The following is a 23166-nucleotide window of genomic DNA, read 5'->3' on the forward strand; positions in this document are numbered from 1 at the left end:
TCAACAACCACCTGCATTACATATCTAGCTTTGGAAGTGGGTTTTGAGTTAAAATCTGGATTGATCCATTTGCTCCCAACTTTTCGTGGTCTTGAGAATGAAGATCCTCATAAACATCTAAAGGAATTCCACGTGGTGTGTTCAAGCATAAATCCATAAGAAGTGACCGAAGAACAAATCAAATTACGTGCTTTTCCATTCTCGCTGACTGAAAAAGCAAAGGATTGGTTATTTTATTTGCCCCTTGGCTCTATAACCACATGTACGGAGATGGTGAGATTGTTTCTTGATAAATTTTTCCCTGCCTCACGAGCTGCTGGCATTAGAAGGGAGATATGTGGAATCAAACAGAAAGATACAGAGACCCTTCATGAGTATTAGGAAAGATTTAAGTAACTTTGTGCAAGCTGTCCACAACATGGAATTTCTGAACAGCTCCTCATTCAATATTTCTATGAAGGACTCCTACCCATGGAAAGGAAGATGATGGATGCAGTGAGTGGAGGTGCCATAGTGAACAAAACTCCTCGTGACGCTAGAGATTTAATCTCCATCATGGCCGCTAACTCACAACAATTTGGATTCAGGCAAGACACATCCAATAAGGGTGAATGAGGTAAGTATATCTTCCCTTGAAAATCAAATTTCCAATCTAACTTCTATTGTTCAACAGTTAGCTATAGGAAATATGCAACAAGTGAAAGCTTGTGGAATTTGTGCTACCACCAGTCATCCAACTAACATGTGCCCTACACTTCGAGATGATTCCTATGAGCATGCTAATGTAGCTGGAGGATTTCCAGGCCCACCACAAAGGAAATATGGTCCCTATTCAAATACCTACAACCCAGGATGGAGGGATCATCCCAATTTCAGCTATGGAACAAGACCACCATTCCAACACTTTCAGCCTAGACCATCTGCTCCACCACAACAAATCTCCACAAGTTCAGGTATGTCTCTAGAAGAAATTATTAAATCACATGCAACTAACATGCAGCAATTTCAACAGGAGACAAGAACAAGCACTCAACAATTTCAATAGGATACAAGAACAAGCATTCAACAATTGGAGAATCAAATGAGCCAACTGGCATCTTCTATGAACAGATTGGAATCTCAAGGTAAATTGCCCTTAGAAACTGTTGTTAACCCAAAACAAAATGCTAGTGCAATTACCTTGAGAAGCGGGAAGGAGTTGAAGGAACCTAATAAGGCAGCACGTGGAGAAGAAATTGAAAAAGAAGTAGTTGCTCCTCAACCTCAAACTGACTAGCCTGGAGGACTCGATAGTGAACAACCAAAGGCATTGGTGACAAATCCTCCCTTTCCTACTAGATTGACTAAATCCAAGAAAGAAGAGGAAGAGAAGGAAATTCTTGAAACTTTTCGCAAGGTTGAGGTAAATATTCCCTTACTTGATGCAATTAAGCAAATGCCTCGATATGCTAAATTTCTCAAGGAGTTATGCACCAACAAGAGGAAGTTGAAAGGGAATGAGAAGATAAGTATGGGGGAAAATGTTTCAACCATCCTCCAGAAAAAATTACCTCCAAAATGCAAGGACCCAGGTATGTTTACTATCCCTTGCAAACTAGGTGATGTTAGAATTGAGTAAGCAATGCTAGATCTAGGAGCTTCAATAAATGTCACGCCTCTCTCTATTTATTCATCTTTGAATATTGGTCCATTAAAAAAAACATGTGTGATTATTCAACTTGCTGATAGATCTAATGTATATCCTGAAGGAGTCTTGGAGGATGTCTTAGTACAAGTTAATGGGTTGGTCTTTCCTGTTGATTTTTATGTTCTTGACATGGAAGAAGATGACTCTTTTAATTCAACACTAATGTTATTAGGAAGGCCATTTCTAAAAACATCTAGGACAAAAATTGATGTGCATGATGGTACACTCACAATGGAATTTGATGGTGAAATTATTAAATTTAATATTTATGATGCCATGAGGTACCCTAATGACGTGTCTTCAATTTTTGGAATGTCTGACTTATGGCGATTAAGAGGTGGTAACGTCTAGCCAAAGACGTTAAAGAATGGCGCTTTTGGGAGGCAACCCAACTTTTTGTCTTCCTTTCCTTGTTTTCTTTATTTTATTTAGATTATTTTTAGTTTTTTTTATCATTTTTCAGAGTGCATTTGATTTTCTTTCCAATTTTTTTGGCAGAAGATGATTTTCGTAACCCATGGGCACACCTTATGGAAAATCTTGAATCATGGAATTGGGCAACAAACCAGACGAGATCTTTGAATACAACGTGCCCACGCCTTATTCCAATTGTTCTCTTGGTTGAAAGTCCGCCTCCTTCACCCAGCTTAACAGCACACCACCTTCACCCCCAAGCATGTTACTGATATCTTGGTTGATGCTCAACATTTTCAAGGGAGTTTTCTAATTACTCTTGTTCTTTTATAGTATTTGAGCATCTATTTTTTATACATTGCGGACAATGTATGGATTAAGTGTGGGAGAGGGTCTTTAACATATGAATTTGATATTGCTTTGAACTTCACTTTTAGCTCCCTTTTGATCAATTTTTGCATCATTTTCCAAGAAAATTTTCAAAAATCCAAGTGATACTTTAGTTCTTGTTTGTGATCTTTCTCTTCTAATTTCTAGATTCTGTCGATGCTTGTCTTAAATGATCTGGATTATTGTGAATTATTGAGATAAATTGAGGCATAATAAGAGATTAGCGTGAATAGTTGAATTCTTATTTACTACACAGTGATTAATTGCTCTTGATGATTGATTGAATGAAAAATGTGTGGGATCTAATGCACATAACCCTTTTTGTGCGCTTTTGAGCCAATGTGCATTCATATTATATTATGCTCCATTTTCTTAATTGAGTGATTGTCATACATAGTTGATTTTTCTAGAACTTGCTTTGTTATGCATGTTAGGAGACTACATTGTTGAATTGGATGCATTGAATTAATAAGGGCATTTAGGTGGAGCCATTTAGCTTTCTTAAAAAGCCTACCTTGATTTTTACCTTAGAAAGCCAATTTTGAACCTTGGCCCTTTTGGTGGAAGTTAACCATGATATAAGCAATGTCAACCCATTCTTTTGTCGATTTCCCTCTTTTGAACCTTGAATTGAAGGATCGTACTAGCTGTTCACATGAAGCTTCAAATTATCTTTGAAAGGATTGAAAGATGTTGGGAATAAAGTGATTCAAGCAACAAGTGCCTTGGTTTTTTAAAACAAAAAAAAAAAAAAAAAAAATAGGGGGCTTGGAAGAAAGAAAAGTTGTGCAATTTTAATTGATTGAAGAAAACATTTGACGTTATTGAGTTGCGCTTTATGTGAAGAAGTTGGTATAATTCCTTTGATAAAAGTACCTAAAAATTCCTTCTCACCACACCTTACCTAAGCCTCGTTACAACCCAGTTAAGACCCTTAGATTTTTTTGCATTCAATTCAATCCATTGATGATAAAGATGTGATATATTAGCAAGCTTATGGTAAAGATCTTCTATGTTTTGACTTGAGAGTTCATTGATGCCCTAAACACTTTGAGCGTATTGAGTGAATACAATGAGAGGGTGTTAGATCCTATTGCATTTTGATTTCGAGAAGATCATTGAGGTGATTGTTCATGGGTGTGGTTTATAAGAATCTATTCTATGAAATTGCTTGTTTCTTATTTGTCTTTAGATTTAAATCTTTAAGGCATGATAATTTGGATTATAGAGGACGAGTAAAGGTAGAAGAAGGGACGATGATGAGAAAAGGTGATGAACTTGAGCTATTGTATGCTTGAGGACAAGCATTGTTTAAGTGTGGGGGAATTTGATAAGAATTCATAATATCTATATATTTGTTATAATTCCTCATGTTTTAATGGCTATAAATGCTTAAACCTTGGATTTTGATTATGTTTCGTATTTTGTGGAGTAGATTAAGGAGTTAAATCAAATTGAATTCAAAATCAAGAGATTTGAAGAGAAAAAATCGGAGCTCAAAAAGAGATACATTCCAGAAGCGGATTTTGATTAAAGCGTGAGCACGTCCTGTTTTCCCAGAATGTTCACAAAAGTAGTCAGCAAATAAAGGGTGGGCGCGTCTTACTAGATCCGAGATTTTTGACCTAGGGTTATGAATTTGTTGGAGAAAAAGATATGTATGACAGCTGGAAAGATTTATTTACCCATTCTTAATCTCTAGGATTTGCCAAGACTCTCTATTAAGGTGGGATTTGCTTTTTAATTAGTTTCCTGATCTAGATAGGGTAACTATTATTAGATGGAGTTATAAATAGGGAGATTATTCACAAGAAAAAGAGAGATCTATCTCTCACTCTACCTCTTCTATTTTCTTTAGGCATTCTTTTAATTATGAGTAGCTAAATACTTTTCTTCTAGCTGAAGGATAATTGAAGTTTTGGTTCTTCAAGAATTGTGAGAACTAAATAATTTTTAGTGTTATTTTATTTCTTCATTATTTATATATCTTCTATGTATATTAACAATTATTGTCTTGATTGATAGATGCAAAGGGCCCGTTGTTCAATTATCAGGTTAATAAATTGCCATTTAGGACTTTAAATCCGTAATTGTTTAAATGTTCTAATATTAGTGGTAAAATAACATAGTTGATTATAAAGGGATTTTCGATTTATGTTATGAAGATGTATAATCTAGTCTAAATGAATCGAGCTTGTGTATTTGTTGGCTAGAATTGGTAGTCTCTCTAATTATTAATGATGTCGATAGATTAAATCCTAAGAGCTTGTTTAGGGTTGTTTATTAATAAGGGAAGTAATCAAAGAGCTTGTTTTGGTTATCGAGAAAGTAAGGAGAGATAGGTTGTTAGAGCTTGTTAATAACCATAACCAATTTGGTGAAGAATAGAAGATTTTATCCTTGTATCTGTGATCAATTCTCTGAACCAATTCTGAAATTATACCTTTAATTGGATATTTGCCTGATATTGATTTCTCCTTAATTTTTAGTTGATTATAATTGCTTTTTTTTATTTCACTTCGAAATTTCAAAACCCCCTTTTCTTCGCTTTAATTTTCATTAAAATAAATCTACCCAATCTCTGTAGATACGACCTTGCTCATCACTATTACAATTTGTATTTTTCAGAGTGAGAATTTTATTATTTGTTGGATTCGACACCCACCAACAAACATATATACTCCATTATAACATGGACATATTTACTGCATTATGAGATATAAACATAATTACTACACTAAATACTAGCAAAACCATTCAATACTCATAATTAAAACATCCCTTCATGCTCATAGCGTCCCTCGGAATCCTCTCCCAACTCATAATTAAAACATCCCTTCATGCTCATAGCGTCCCTCAGAATCCTCTCCCAGCTTCATGCCTTAATCCTTACCTGCAAAACATTTTAAAACATTTCGTGGGGTGAGCGTTAATCGCTCAGTAAGGGAATATGACCATTTATAAACTATTAAGGTTCATTATACAAGTATATTACTTAGGACCTTATCTACCTACAAGACATGACCTTCATTCATTGACATTAACAATTTCATAAAACATGTCATACACTTTGGACTTTTCTCATAAACATAAGTCATAACATAACCATACATAAAATAACATGGGACATATATGACTTATGCAATATTCATAAACATGGCATGCCTATTTCTTTTGTCTTTGTACTTGATGTTTTCATTAGTCTTTATCATCCGATCGGATTCATTTGAACCATTACCTTGTTCTTGGTCATCACCTCCAAGGACTCATGGTTTCCATAAGATTTGTATTCCTCTGATCTTGGTTTATATCTCAAGAGACTCATAGAATTCATTCTTTAACATTTCATAAATTTTTCATAAGTCAACTAAATAAGCTATATGCATTACCATTATGAATGCAAACATATGGAATAACATCTCCCATGCTCAATCATACTATTCATTCATTTAACATGTACCCTTGGCCAATTGCACAACTCATCAATCAATTTAGCAAAACTCCATGACATGAATATTCTCCTACTAAATTCCTTAACTTAATTCATTCAATTTCTCATACAACACAAGGAATTTCAATAGTAAGATTATTTAGGGGTTTATTAGAATTAAAAAAAAAAGGGGGGGGGGGGGAATTTCCATTAAGAAGGTGGATGCCATATAGTTCGTCACTTTTCAAGCAATTTTTCCCCCATCTTCCAATTCGAATAGATTTTTGGCTAAAACATAAAAGTTTTAGGTCTATTTCTAAAATTTTTAATACTTCAGGAATCAACTCAATCAGACTTCTATAACTTTAGTTATGACTGATTCAATGAAGCATGTACAATATAAGTCTTAAAAAGCCAAATCCGAATTCTATTAATTTTAACCATGTCACCTTCATTTGCACATTCAAATCATTTGCCATATAATTCTAAGTGTAAAAGGCCATAAAAACCTCCCTTTTTATAGAACCAAAAAGTGCCAAAACATCGTCCAACTACAAATCTCTTAATTGGCATAATCATCCTCCATATGCACACATACACCAATCAACACACCCATTTAAACAATCCATAACCAAAACATAGCATCACACTCATATTAACATAAATAAATGTAAGTTTCATAAACCCTAGGTGTTATCAATTGTAGTCATAAGGGATATTTTTTCCTTACCTTAGTATTCAAAGCACAAAGACACTCCTTCTTAGCTTCAAAGGTTCACCCTTTCTACCTTACACACATAACCACTTATGAATTTCTCTTTTAACTAAAAATCAGAACAACTAGGGTTTTGTAACTCACCTTCAACTCTAAAATTGAAGTTCTTTAATTGTGGATGGTGATCTCCTTTGAAATTCACTTGAAAACCTATGAAAAATTAAGAGAGAGAGCTTGAATTTAAGCCTTTAATGGAGGAGAATGGGACTTGAAGAAGAGAGTTTGATTTTCTAAGAGTGTTGGCCAACTTAACCAAGGAATTATCTTATAAATATTTCACTTTTTTTTTAATTCCCAAATGGGATTGGCCATCAAAGTTAGAGATATGGGTCATTTGGTATAAATTTTGCATATAAGGGCATTTTGGTCATTTCTACTGCAACATAATGATTAGCACTTATTTAATGCCGTTTGACTTCTTTAAAACACTTACTAATTAAGCAATCCCCTTAGGTAAATGACTAAGTTACCCTTGGTGCACTTTTATGGATACTTAATTCATATGAATTTGTATGCAAATACCATTATACCCTTGGTTACCGTTTACGCCATTTAACCAAATCAATCAACTTTATGACCATTCTACCCTCTTTCTCTTCAATGATATCACCCCTTACACTTTATAATGGCCACATCTCGAAATACATGTAAATTGACCATTTTACCCTTCCATTCAAAAAAAGAAAATTACTTGAAAAAGTAAATTTCATATCTTGGGGCATCGGAATAACAACACGGGGTTTACACTAGAATAACTATAAAGTGGATTTAGAAGCTAAGAGATCATTAAGTTTTATGGAATTTGTTAGAGCCTTATAGATCGCGGTAACCTATCTCTAGCGTTCACTCAATCTATAGTTTTATTACTTTGGACTAATTAGGTTTCATCTCTCAATCTCAACCTAACCCATAAAAGCATTCAACTCTTGGGCCCATTAAGAATTGAAAGTATTAAATGCAATAATAAAACTTAGAACAAAACTTAATAAAAATTAACAACAAATTATTCAATGCATATTCATAAAACTAGGCTACATCTTAGCCCTAGAAAAGAATTCAGTTCATACTTTCAGTACTAAACACAACCATTGTATTGAATAACATGAGTACAAGAAAGAAAATAGAAAAACTTCTCTAGTTGGTGAACAAAAACTCCAACAATTCTGATCTCCCAATAGTGGCTGCTCTTCTCTCTTTCTTCTCTCACTCCAATCTCCTCTAAAACTAACTAAAGACTTTTTCTTATACTGCTAGGGTTTTTGGGTCAAATAGGAAAAAAATTAATATGGCTAAAACAAGTGAAATTCAGACCAGACTTTACATAGCCTATACAGGCCCAATCTCCATCGTTGCAACGACAGAATTGGTCGCTACAGTGATGGTTCTTCCCATCCAACGAGCCTGGTATATTTAGAATTTGATGAAGTCATCAATGAAAAATTGTAACTATCTGAATAAGCTTTCCAACGCCACAAGAATCGTTTAATTCCGAGGTCTATAGCTCAAGTTATGATCAAAACACTTAAGCATGTTCATCCTTGAAGAAATTCCAGGATCAAATTCCCATCTTCAACGCACAATAACTTTCTCGTTTCAACTCCAACTCTTGCACTGTTCATTCCTACTCATCGAAAATTCCATCGACATCATTCTTCTTCTTTGAATATCCTTTTTAGCCATTTTCAACCTAAAAACACTTAAAACAATCTCGTGATCCCATAAAAGATATTTATGAAATAATTAACTCAAATTCCACAATTTAAACCAATTTTCCCACAAATAGTCTAAATAAATCACTAAATAATCATGTATTTTCAAGCTTCTATCAAATACATTATTGTGACAAGTATTATAGAGTGTAAAATTAATTCTACGTCTACAATCACAGATACTCAAGAGTCGAGACTTTTCCAAAGTGCTTGAATCTTTGCTTCATCTTTAAGACACCATGGTTTAGGCCTTCAAAATGGAAAGTACACTATGACTCTCTGGTTTGCAAAATTGGCTAATTTCAATACTAGTGAATGGGAAATTTTTGGAAGGCATGTTTTTTATATATATGTTCAGGTATTTATTACATATTCATATTATTTAGCCAAATTCGCCTCACCTATACATCACATAGGTTTGTGTTGAGGTTGAAGCATGATGAATGACCTTAAATGTAATATGTTTCCTAATATGTTTCCTTTCAACTATTATTCATTTTTTTCAACATTTAAATCTGTTTATTCAAGGGAAATCTTGTTGAAAAAAGATTTTGACATAACAAGGGCAATGAGTGGAGTCCTTAGAAGAGCAACTCAAACAGAATAATGGAAATCCACTTGTTTTAGCCTGGGAAGGGGACTTGCTGTATTCCTGACTATGGTACATATGGACCCTCTAATTAGGACATCAGTGCTACCCTAGGTTCAATGAATAGCAACCTCCTTTTTTTTCCTTTTTCCACTTTCTGGTTGATTTCCTTCCATTATATAAGATATTGAGTCAATTACTGAGCTTGTTACTGATTTTGAGCCTACTGTAAGCCCTCCAAGTGGACCAAGTCAAACCACTGAGAAGAATATAATAGGCCTAATTTTGGGGATTGTTGTTGTTGTTGTTGTTGGGGATGTATTTCTGTTACTTGCAATTTTCTTCATTGTCCGAAGAAGAAAAAGGCCACAAACTGTTGATGATTGTAAATCAAAAGATCTTCGCTATCACTAACGTGTTATCTATCATATTTACTAGCTAGAAAATATTGTTGTTAGTCTGCATATGGGTCTAGTCTTTTATTTTGGTTAGCATCTCGGCCATATGCTGACTTAATCTTTTCTCGCTGGTTTTGTTGTTTCTTGTTGCCTAGGTTGTACCCAACTTTATGTAGATTAGGAGGTGGTGAAAATATGCAAGTTGTCATGTTTTTGGCGAGGTAGTCAAGACCATATTCGTGTCTTTGTGTAGGGTGTTAGAGTTGGTTAACTCACATTGGTGTTAGGTTACCTATTTTTAAGTGCAGCATAATATTTTTACCAAGTTGATTAGGAGATTTCAAATTTGAATATATCATCCACAAGTGCATAAAGTAAAGAACACAACCATATACATGGTTCAACAAAAATCCACTTTTAGCCTACATCCATAGGACCTTGTCCAAATCGAAGCAATCCACTAAGTTAAAAACACATTACAAGACAATGTTCAAAGTTGATCTAAGATACAGTAAAAAAAACTCCCTGTTCAATTTTACACTTAGCACCACAATATGAATCCTTAATGTGTTGAAACTCCTTGGATCTTCTTCACAATGGGAACACACCCGAGAACAGCTTGTGAACCACCAAGCTTTAAGCACCGATGCCACGCACTAGCATCAGCAAAGGAATCACGTTCTAGAAGCCATCAAAACAATGAAAGATATGGTGAGGTTTTGGCACAAAATGAATAGAAACTTTGAAGTGTAATATACTCTAAGGAAATTTCAAAGTACAAAGAAGAAGAAAAGATCAAAAGGTTATATTCATATACGCAAGAAGGATATTATATATTGTAGGGTTTCTTGTTCAACACTATTGTGCCACGTCAGCCAACAAAGGGCTGACCCATGTTTGTCCAAATAAGGAAAGTATTTCTTCTTTTGATTTAGACCACAAAACAAATCGGGAAAAGCATCTTTATTCCCTAAAACCACTTAAGGATAAAATGACACTTGTAAAAGGTCCTAAAAAGGAAGCAACAAATATAAACAAATATCTTTGCTTCTTTATCAGACATGCAACTTGTGTTGGGTTGCAAAAATCTGAAGCGAGTGTGCAAGGACAAACTATTATGCACACACACTCAATATGAAACACACAAGGTTGGTAGCCAGTGTGCACACATCATTGTTGTGCACACGCAAGTCATAAGTTTGACAAATATGAATATTCTACATAGGGTTGTATCTAGCCGTATACAAATTAGGAGGTGGCACAAAGATGTAGGTGTGGAAGTTGTCTAAGTTGGTATTTGGCGTTGTTGTGCGTGATGGCAGTGTGTTGTGTTCTTGCCATTGGAATTTTGAGCAGGCTTTGGTATTTTTGTCAAGGCAGCCAAGACCATATTCCTGCTTTTATGCAAGGTATTTTTGTGAAGCGTGATATGGGAAGTTGGTGGTGTCATTCTTTTTGTTGTTGGAATTTGGAGAATTGCTTGTATATCCTATGTAACTATTCTAGGAAGTGCAATTGTTGTTTTTTGTGCAGTTTTGTCTAGTATGGGCAGCGCTGTATAGACTTGTCCATATGGTCATTTTGCTGCCCATGTAAAGGGTTTAGATGCAGTGATTAGAAACCCGACCTGTGTAATGGCCTAGCCAGGCCACTGGGTCACAGGTTGAGCTATTTAACTGGTTTGACTGGCAGGTCAAACATGTGTTTGAATGTTTGAAATCTAACAAAACCACCCCTGAAAACTGTTGTAAGTCCCCATAGGTTTGAAATCTTGCAAAAACACCCCAAATACCACCGTCGACATTGGCAAATAGGGCATGTTTCCGACAACAACAACACTTCCCATTACCACGAAAACACTCCCCATCTCACCCCTCCCTGCTCACCTCCCCGATCATTGGCAACAGCAGGCTTTTTTCGGCAACATTGGTTTGCAATTTTGGTCGATTCACTCACTAGAAATTGATGTCATTGCCACCATTATATTCACAGGTCATTCCTCTTCAAAAGTCATAACATTGCAACCTTCAATTGTTCATAGATTGACGTCCTATTTTCTAGGGTTTTGAATGAATAGAAAAATTCGTAACCCAGCCTAGTAAAGGCGACGGGTCACGGTTAAACCAGCTCAACTATTTTGGATGTAGAGTGCCCAAGGATATTGTCCCGTTCCTTGTGGCCGCAATCTTTTTCTGATGTTTTTGTTAGGCTTGACCCTTGGGCTTGTCTAGGAGTCGGCTCGTTAAGGATGTCCCTTTATTAGGATGCATTGTTTATTCTTTATAAAATTACCAATTACCCAAGAAAATAAATATTGGAAAAAAAAAAATGTTTTAGAGTGTATTTGATTCAAAGCTTATGAAAATAATTATCCCAAATTTAAGGTAATTTTTGTAGCTTTATTTAAGTTTGTTTCTTGCTTCAAACATAGTTATCACACAATTTGACCAAATTGGACAAAAATGGAATATCATTAATTGATGAACGATTACATAATAACAATATTCCATCACAACTTAAGACGTTCTTATGTAAATTTTCTGAGGACTATACTTAAATATCATTGGATTTATCTGTAAATATATCAATACCACTAAATTGCCTCTTTCGTAACTAGTGAACTCTAAAACAATTACGAAGGACAAAAAATCCAACTATATAAATATATCGTCTCTACTTATAACTTGTTATATGGGTTGAATCCAACAACTTCACTTATTCTATAATTTTATTTTATTTATTTTTACCAGCTAGATTACTTATTTAACAGAATAGGTAAACAAAAAAACAATTAAAAAAGACTAGAAATGGAACACAATATTAAGATATTATCTCGACTTGTAACTTCTTGCCTGGATTGCGTCCAACAACTTCATGCATTATTCCAAAGAAAGAAAAAAGGTGAATTTAACTATTAATAGCATTGCAAATATTAACAATTTAAATTTAAATATGGAGTGAAAGTAATGTCTTTAAGGTTAAATTAATTAGGTTTATCACTTTCTCACCACTTTAAGACTTCAACAAATTAAAGTAATTGACTTGAAAATTTGGGTTGCTTTCATACATCTTTTAATCATGTAAAATGTGCTTGAGCTTGTTTTCTAAGTAAAATAAAATGATGAACAAAAAAGCATATTTATTTATAATATTTTTGTTGAATTGATTAGATAAAATAGTCACTAATTGATTCGAAAGTCTACAAACTTCATTACGACATATGTTTATCACATGAGATAAGACTATGATCCTAAAGTCTTGATTTCTAAGAGACTAGCAATATGTATACAATTTTTACCAGATTATATAGATAAAGCACTCTTTAAATTTGAATTTTATGAAGTATATAATTTAAAATAATCTGGTAATTTTAAAATTTTTTAAAATATTTAAAAAATCGTTAGGGGAAAAAACATGATTTGAGAAAATAGAAAATATGTTTTATATGTCGTTTTAGAGAAAATATAGAAATTTCTCGCTACTATTTCCATTATGAACTATAGAAAGTACCATCCATATTCTAATTTTTAGTTTATTTTATTTTTACGAAGAATACTAATTGAGAAACCGGTTTCATATAAAGACCTGGAATAAGTGAAAATTAGTAATAAATTAAAGAGATTATAGTCTATTTTATTTATTAAAAAAATAGTGGTTACTATTAAAAAAAAAAAAAAAAAAAAAAAGAGATTATAATGGATATTGTGAGAATCGTATAATAATAATAATATCACATCATTTTTATACAAGTAATGTTTAACTATAAATAAAGAAAATATTAATAGATTTAACTTCCCCACCCCCACCACCAACAATTACTTCTTTAGAAAAGGTCTTTAATTTGTTCTACATTAACTACTATAATAATTGGATTTTATGAAAAAAAAAATTACATATATGAACTTTTTTTATTGAATTAATACATTTATGATATATTAAAACTGTCTAAGAATTTGTCACTTCATGGCCCACATTCCTCCCTCTTGCAGGACAATAATTTAGGGAAGTAAATTATTAATTTAGAATCAATTATTATTATTTTTTTATCCCACAATATTAGTATTAAGTAAAGGTAAATTTTGATTTAAAAATCAATTATTAACACAAACTTTTATGTTTATGGGTTACTCTACCAAATAAAGATCTACTTTGATATAAAGTAAACAAGCTAATATCTGTAATGGTAACTAGGCAGCCAAGGATTACTATCTTTGAGTCAACTAAAAAACAATTAAAAAGACTAGAATGTAATAATATATTAAAATATTTACTCCACTAATAACTTTCTAAATGGGTCGAGTCATTGAGTCCCACAACTTTTCAGTATTTAGAAGAAAGCAAAAAAGGTGTAATTTAATTATTCATAACAATTACAATTTAAATGTATAAATGTAGAGTCAAGTTATAGCTTTTTGACTATGAGAATAAAAAGGAAAGAAAAAATAGCAAAAAGAATAAAAATTTGATAATATTTTCCCTTATTGAAGACATGGTCAACTATTGTGGACAGAAATCACTGTCTTGTTTCAAAGAAAAATGAGTGTCATAGAAGTTCTTTTGACTCAAGGAAATAAAATAATTTACGAGGCTTTAATAAAAATGTACCTTCTTGGTTCCAATTCGTTTGATCAAGTAGTTTAGCTATTAACTAGTTTATCACTATTATAATATTTCTTAATCCTGTTAATTTGATTTTACTGTATTATTTATGAATCATGGAAAAGAGAAAAATATTATAAAGCACAAATTAACCGAATTTATATATTTATATGTTATTTTATGTGTACAAAAATTGTACATTTAAATGTAAAATTAGATTGGAAATTAATTCCCTAGGTTAGTTGCCCAGAAATCGATTATCGAGGAATGATCATAAACCACAAAAAGAATGAGAAAATTGTTAAGTTGACCAGTGAAGTTAATTGGGACAAACAAGTCTTATAATAACGACATAGCATTAGAGCTGTTAATCAAGTTATAATTACACATTATTATTCTTGAAGAAACAATATTAAAGAATAGTAATATTTGTTTATACATGTAATGATAATGTTCATGAAATCAGCAGCTTCAGTTTCAGCAATTGTTTGCTTGTATGTCAGTTGCATTTTCTTGCACCTTCTTGTACTTGATGTAGCTCAAGCTCAAGCTGAAGCTACTACATCTCCTCGTGAAGGTCTGCTTCTAAGTACAATTTTACTTATTTTCTTTTTATTATTTTAATTCTAAAAGATGCTTCACATTCAGACTCTGTCACTCACTTCATTCTTCTCATTTTTTGAGTTGCTTCTCTTCTGTAATAGTGGCAGCATTGAATATAATTTTTGAAAAATGGGGGAGTTTTGCAAATCAAAATCAATGGAATATAAGTGGAGAGCCATGTAGTGGAGCCGCCATTGCCTACTCCATCGCCCTTGATACCGATGGTTACAGCCCATTTATCAAATGTGATTGTTCTTACAACAAAAACACTCTTTGCCACATTATCGGGATGTATGTAGAAAAAGACAATTTTAAGAACTCGAGCCTTTCTTCAATTCCAGGGTTGCTTACTTTGACAATTTCTTAAATTATAGGAGCTTTCACGCACTGGAAGTTGATGGTGTGATCCCAGATGAGCTATGGAGTTTGAATTCCCTCATAGAACTGTATGGTTTTGTATATTTCATGTATGCTTACTTCAATTGTGTATAATTTTAGATCATTAGATGAGGGTGAGTGGTTATTAAAATATTTTACTTTATTTTATTGAATTATGTTTAAATCTCTTGACACCATACTGTATCAACATCATAAAATGATTTGAGCTTTGTGTTCTTAAATATTAATCTTATTACCAGTTGTTTGTTTTGAATAAGAACATGACTAGTAATAGCTTGGCAGGTTCACTTTCTCCATCGATCGGTAATCTAACTGCATTAAAAATCCTGTAGGCAGCTATTAAAAAGATTTAATTTTGAAACTCATACTATTTTTTTTTTTTTTTTAATGCTAATTAGTTCTCATTTTGACCAGGGACTTTAGCGTTAATAGATTATCTAGGCAGCTTCCACAAGAGCTTGGGATGCTCTTTGAATCACAATCCCTGTAAGCTCAAACTCTGTCCCCTTCTTAACTATATAACTTTTGATAATTTACTGTACGAACTCCTTTTTCGTAATTGCATTACAATTATATAACTGAAGAGCTAAATTCTTTAGGATGTAGAAATATTGAAAGAAACAATTTCTCTGGTCCTCTGCCATCTGTGCTTGGTAAGTTGACGAAATTAAAGGACTTGTAAGTTTTTATAGATTTTTCAATGCAACATTATGCTTATATTGAGCATATCCTATACGAACTCTCTTTTTGTAATTGCATTACAATTATATAACTGAAGAGCTAAATTCTTGGGGATGTAGAGCAATTGGAACAAACAACTTCTCTGGTCCTCTGCCATCTGAGCTCGGTAAATCGACGAAATTAAAGACATTGTAAGTTTTTATAGATTTTTCGGTTTCATTTTCAATGCAACATTTTGCTTATATTGAGCATATCCTGTACGAACTCCTTTTTCGTAATTGCATTACAATTATATAACTAAAGAGCTAAATTCTTGGGGATGTAGAGCAATTGGAACAAACAACTTCTCTAGTCCTCTACCATCTGAGCTCAGTAAATTGACGAAATTAAAGACATTGTAAGTTTTATAGACTTTTCGGTTTCATGTTCAATGCAACATTTTGCTTATATTGAGCATATCCTACTCTATAATCTGTACAAAGATGCAAAAGGTGAAAACCCCAGCTAGCGATCTTAGCTTTACCATAAACCAAATTCTCAGTTACTTCACACAAGATTATAATATTATGTGTCACGTAATTTGTTTACTTGGTGATGGCTTTTATCGTCAAGATACTGAATAATGATGGAATTTATAGATATTCTTTACCTTGGCAGATATATGGACAGTGCTGGAGTAAGTGGTGAGATTCCTTCAAGTTTTGCTAATCTAAAGAACCTAGAGTTACTGTAAGGACCTCTTGATTATGTTAATTTTCTAATTGGAAATTTTTGAATCTTAAATTCAACAGAAGAATTTTCTCCTACGTAAATCCACTGCTACTGGAAAAAGAGCTTGCATCAGATCTTAAATAAACTCTTTTTATTGTGCTCAGTGTACGATATACAATCGAGCTGGAATAAAGCAAAAAGAATTTGGGAGAACAAATTATCTTGTACTAACTGGCTAAGTTTTTGATACAAGAGAAGAAGAACACTGTTCTTTTTATACTGATACAGAGAAAAGAGTAAAGTCAAAGTGAGCTGAAAGTTCTACTTAAAACGACACCACTTTGGCCAATTACCAAAGCACCCAATTACTTAACAACTTTGCACTTTCATCCTCTTGTATCAACATCTCCCCTCAAACCAAACCTGGTTTTGGATCTTCATTCCCAGGTTCAGTTCTGACTTTTCACTGTCAACTTTAATACACAATCCAGCAACTTTCATCCTCTTGTATCAACATCTCCCCTCAAACCAAACCTGGGTTAGAGTCAACATTTCCAGTTTCAGTTATCAAAAAAAAAAAAAAAAAAAAACTCATAGTGCAATTCTGCTCAATTCTGATTAAAAATCACAACTCTAATCAAAATTACCAATTCTTGCACTGCAAACCTATCAACACAGCAGCACAATCTTCTAAAATATCAGCTTGCCAAATTCATAACACATTCATAACACATTTTGCACTGCCAAATTCATAACTCATTCTGCACTTCTAAATGCATAACACATTCTGCACTTCCAAATGCATAACACATTCTGCACTGCCAAATTCATAACACATTTTGCACTGCCAAATTCATAACCCATTTTGCACTGCCAAATTTTCAACACAGTAGCAACACTTCTAAAAAAAAAATATCAGCTTCAGCTTGCCAAATTCATAACACATTCTGCACTCAACACATTCTGATCCTGCACTGCCAAACTCCCAACATTGTAGCATAACTTCTCAAATTCAAGTAGGCACTCTAATCCTGCATTGCAAAACTATCAACACAGCAGCATAACTTTTAAAGTTCATAACACATTCTGCCAAATTCTTTACTGCCAAAATGAGTTATAAGTAACTCCACCAATATTCAACCATCAAAACTTCAACCAAAAAAAAAAAACTTCATCAACCTTCACTTCAGCAACACTCATTGATATTGACAAAAATAAACCATCCAGCAGTTTAAAAAAAAAAATCACCAAAAACTGACTAGAAATCTGCACTACCAGTTGCAAACTCAATCAGTAAAAAAAAATTAAAAATCAGTAACCTGAACTCAAACCTGGCATCATCAAATTGCTTCAGAACCAGTAACCAGAACTCAACCTAGCATTATCAAATTACTGCATAATCAGTAACCAGAACTCACACTAGCACCATCAAGGACTGTCATTTTTTGTCTTAGCTCACTAAATTGAGCAGCTGAGAGGGGTTTTGTCAGGAGATCAGTAATTTGAAGTTTTGATGGCACATATTGAACCACCAGCTTCTTAGCTAAAACTTGTTCACGAATGTAGTGTGCATCCAGTTTAATATGTTTGGTCCGTGCATGGAAAACTGGATTAGAAGCAAGCGCTCCAGCACTCACATTATCACACCATACCACTGGAGTTGTAGGAAAATTTAGGCCCAATTCAGAGAACATATTCTGTAACCAGGCCACCTCAGTGGCAGTTTGAGCAAGTGCTCTGTATTCATCCTCAGTTGAGGACAATGCAACAACTTTTTGCTTGCGAGAACTCCATTGGATGAGATTTGGACCTAAGAAAACACAACACCCACTTGTAGACCTTCGATCATCAGGACTACTTCCCCAATCGGCATCAGCATAACACTTAATATTTAATGATACTGCTGGCTTAAACTGTAATCCAAACTGAAGAGTACCTTTGATGTATCTAAGGATCCTCTTGCATGCCTGCCACTGCAGATTTGTTGGGGCTTGCAAGTGTTGACTGAGTTTGTTAACCAGGAAGCTAATGTTAGGACGAGTAAGGGTTAAATACTGCAGAGCACCAATAGTGCTTCTGTATAAACTGGGCTGTTCAAAAAGTAGGCTGTCTAGGGAAGATAACCTTGTACCAATAGCCATTGGAGTGGAGCAAGCATGAGCTTCAAGCATATTAGTCTTCACAAGTAAATCAGTTGCATACTTAGTCTGTTTAAGATGAATACTAGCTGAAGTTCTGGTTGCTTCCAATCCCAAGAAATATTGCAAAGATCCCAAAGTTTTCAACTCAAATTCATCATTCAGATCTGTCATCAGTTGACTAATATAAGTAGAATTTGACCTTGTAATGAGAATATCATCAACTTATACCAAAATATAAGTGACAGCAGAATTTTCTTTTAAAATGAACAAGCTAGAATTTGAGATGGAGTTCTGAAATCCCTTAATCTGCAGTGCAGTTTTTAACTTGTCAAACCAGGCCCTGGGAGCTTGCTTCAACCCATATAGAGCTTTATTCAGTTTGCAAACAAAAGAGGGATAATCAGATGATTCAAAACTAGGTGGCTGACGCATGTAAAATGTCTCATTCAGTATACCATTAAGAAAGACACTGTTCACATCAATCTGCTGAATGTCCCAAGCATTAGAAACTGCCAACGTAAGGATGATACGAATGGTGGATGGCTTGACAACTGGACTGAATGTTTCAAAGTAATCCAATCCTGGTGTTTGTTGAAACCCTTTTGCCACTAACCTGGCTTTGTACTTTTGTAAACTGCCATCTGCATTAAATTTAGTCCGGAAAACCCATTTGTTCTTAACAATGTTCATATCAGAAGAAGGGGGAACAAGAGACCAAGTGTTATTCTAGACAAGAGCATCGAACTCTATTTGCATGGCTGCTTTCCAAGCTGGACTTGCAAGTGCTTCAGCTGCAGATTTCGGTTCAAGTTCAATGTCATCCTGACCAGTGGTAAGATAAGCTGAATGCAGCAAAATGTTATCTTCATTTGGAACTGGACCAGCTAAACCATATGCATCAGATTTATTCTACATAGCTGCTATCAAGGCTAAACTTTCAAGAGCTAAACCATATGCACCAGATTATTCTGCAAAGCTACTATCAAGGCTGAACTTTCAAGAGCTTTAACTAATTTTTGAACAGTAGCACCAGACTTGGATCTTGTAATCATGGGGTGCAAATTGGAGGCATTTTGTGATGGCATCAGATCAACAGTAACTTGTGCTGATGATAAATCAACTTCAAGATGGCAAGTGGGAGGAACACAATCTAATCTAATTACAGGTAATGAAGAAACTGATGGTAATGGGAAGGAGTCTAAAGAGCCACCACAGGATGCTGTATGTAGTGGTTTTGTAGATTGTGAGGTAACAGTCATGGGTGCAGGTGTTAGTGGTAGTGCAGGTGAGCTGATATGTTGGTTTCGAGGGTGTATATTTGAATTATCGATTGTATTAGAAGAAGTGATAAGAGTAGCAACTGTAGAATCATTAAGGACAGTCTTGTCTATAGACTTTGTTACTGCATAAGGATCAGAAGAAACTGAAGAAGAGACAGGTAGGATGAAACAAGGTAAATGAGACAAGGAAGAGGTATTGAAACTATCCTGTTTATTAAGAGAAATCTATTGAAGGGAAGAAATATCGTAAGGATCAATAAACTGTTTATTTTGGAATGGAAATTCTGTTTCATTAAAGGTGACACTAGGTGTAACAAAAATTTTCCCATTTTCTTTTAGACACTTGTACCCTTTATGAACTAAACTATATCCTATAAAGACATACTTGGAGGAATGAAAACTGAACTTATGTCTGTTAAAGGGACAGAGGTAAGGAAAATAGGTACACCCAAATACTTTAAGACTCTCATAAACAGGCTGTTTGTGAAACAATTTGAAATAAGGAGTATCACCATGTAAGACATCAGTAGGCATTCTATTAATCAAGAATGTAGCAGTCTCAAATGCCAACCACCAATAATGCAGGGGCATGGATGCATGTGCAAGCAATGTTAAACCGGTTTCTACAATATGCCTATGTTTACGTTCACTACGGCCATTTTGTTGGTGAGTGTAAGCACATGAATGTCTGAATTGAATGCCTAAGTCATTTAGACAAGGAATAAGAGTTTTATACTCTCCTTCTTGATCAGACTAAAGACACTTTAGTTTAGTGTTAAATTGCCTTTCCGCGAGGTGATGAAATTTAATAAATACATATTTAACTTCAGCTTTTGTTTTTAAAGGAAAAACCCATGCAAATCTACTGAAATCATCTAAAAATTGAACATAATACCGAAAACCTTCGACAGACACTGCAGGGGCAGGTCCCCAAACATCACTATGAATTAAAGTAAGTGGTTCAAGAGCATGTGACTAGGAGGCAGGAAAAGTGTTCTGATGTAGTTTGCCTAATTGACATGCATCACAAAAGAAAGTTTCAGATTTTTGTAACTGGGAAACTTGTGGATGAGAACCTGAAAAATTGGTCATGATTTTTCAAAAAACAGCAGAGTTCGGATGTCCTAATCTTCTATGCCAAACCATATGGGTAGAAGGTTGTTTATTAACAGCAAGGCAGTGAACACTGGGTTGAAGTTCAAACTTAACATGACTCATCTCATGCAGATTAATATGTGAAACATTGGATGCATTTTGTGTAGGGAATTCCACATTTTCTGGCAAATTTAGGTTATTTTGAATATCATGAGACAGTTCAGACTTAGAATATAAAGATGCATCACTAACGGATTGTGTTTTAGGTTTATTCAAAGTAGGTACACAAGTAGATTGAAGCTGATAAGAATTATGCATGTTAGAAGTAGACATATCAACAGCAGATTTAAAATCAGAAACTAAACCGGATTGTGAATCACAAAAATGATCAATTTTATTATTACTAAAGACATTGTAAGTTTCTTTACATGATGTGGATGAACAATTATTAGTAGTTTGCATTTGAGACTGATTACAACTGAGAGTATCAGCAGCAGATACAGCTAACCTATTTTGAATACTAGGCCTATGGGACTGACTAAACAATGCGTCTCCTGAGAATTGGACAGAAGGAGCTGCTTTATTAGATGATGAACTATAGGTAGGTGACAAGTGTGAAGCTTTGGAGGTTGAAACAGCAAAAGGAAACAAGGCAAGTGGAATATTTAGCTGGTATAGACCTCCCTTAAGGCCTCCTTGCAGTAACATTGCCTGTATGGATTTGTCCTTAACAACACAACAATTTGCATCTAACTCAACAATAACATTATTGTCTTTGGTAAACCTAGAGATGCTAAGTAAATTTTTTGTAATGTTTGGCACACAAAGTATATTTCTAAGATGTAAACATTTAGAATGTAGTGAACTAGGTAAGATAGAATGGCCTGTATGAGAGATAGAAAGGTGCTCACCACTGCCTACTTGAAGTTGAGCATCACCTGCATAAGCCTTGCTGATTTGTAGCTATCCAAGATCAAAAGTAACATGATTAGTAGCTCCAGAGTCCATATACCACGCTGGATCAGTGGAAGAGAAGGTTGTAGCACTATCAAACAAATGAGAAGGTGGACAGTAATGATTCTCAGATTGTCCACAATTTCCACCAATATCAGTATGAAATCCAGCCCCTGGTCCAGTAGAAACAAAATGGGCTTGACTATAGCCAGAGTTCTGCTAACTAGGTACTCCAAAACAACCAACACCTGAAGTAGGAGCAAATGTATTGCTTGACTGTCTAATTGTGGAAGAAGGATTGAAATGTGCTGAACCACTGTTTGGGACTGATGACGAGTGGTCATTATGTAGTTGATTAGCAGCAGAAAAAACATTGTTTTGAGCATGCCAATGATGCTGAGCAGGCTGAGAATAAATAGAGCTCTGATAATGCTGATATGCCACATTTTGGTAGCCTGGATGAGTAAAACCAAAGTGCTGCTGTTGAGGCACATGAACAAAGTGCTGCTGCTGTGAGCTACCACTGTAAGCTACATTAAACCGATGGTAAGACTAAACAGTAGAGTGTCCAACCTTATTATGGACTTGACAAATGAGTCTGTTTCTTCCATTACCACGACCTCTACCTCTTCCATAAACAAGAGGTCTAGTCCAGTTTTGAGTCAGTCCATTACCAACAAAAGGCATAAAATTTTGAGGCTGAGAGGATGTAAAGGCTGGTGGAGTGATATAAGTCTATGGATGAGGATTTCCCAGAGACATTAGGGATGGTACAACATGTTCAACGTTTGTAGCTGTGTTATAACTAGTCTGCTCTTTTGTTCTAGAAATGCCTGGTACATTAGGATGACTAGCTAAGGCTACATTAACAGATCTATTATAGAGATCAATTGAGTTAAATTTTTCTAATCTCAACTCATATTTCTGAAGTAAAAATTATGCCTCTTGAAGTATAACATTATCAACTTTGGACTCTAATCTGGAAGTGAGAGTCATAACAACAGCATCATACTCAGGTCCTAACCCATCTAATACGTATTGAAGCAAATCCTCATCAGATACAATGATTCCACTTACTGCTAAACTTTCAGAAATCTCTTTCATCTTTTTAACGTAATCACTAATACTAAGATTACATTTTTGAGTAGTTTGAAGTAAATTTCTAAGATGAAGAGCTCGAGGCTGGGAATTTGTTACAAATTCATTTTCTAAGGCTAACCAAATTTCAGTAGCTAATCTATATTTTGAAACAACACAGAACATGCTTTCCGAAATTGATGCAAGTAGCCAGCTAACTAAACATTTATCAAA

General features: G+C 34.3%; 1 pseudogene; it reads left to right on the top strand.

The window, feature by feature from the left end:
* Nucleotides 1-270: 270 nt before the first annotated feature.
* The window catches only part of LOC116118623, a 31267-nt pseudogene continuing 8371 nt past the window's right edge, over nt 271-23166 (top strand).

The sequence above is a fragment of the Pistacia vera genome, unplaced genomic scaffold, assembly GCF_008641045.1.
Source record: "Pistacia vera cultivar Batoury unplaced genomic scaffold, PisVer_v2 Contig85, whole genome shotgun sequence".
In the NCBI taxonomy this organism is placed as follows: Eukaryota; Viridiplantae; Streptophyta; class Magnoliopsida; order Sapindales; family Anacardiaceae; genus Pistacia; species Pistacia vera.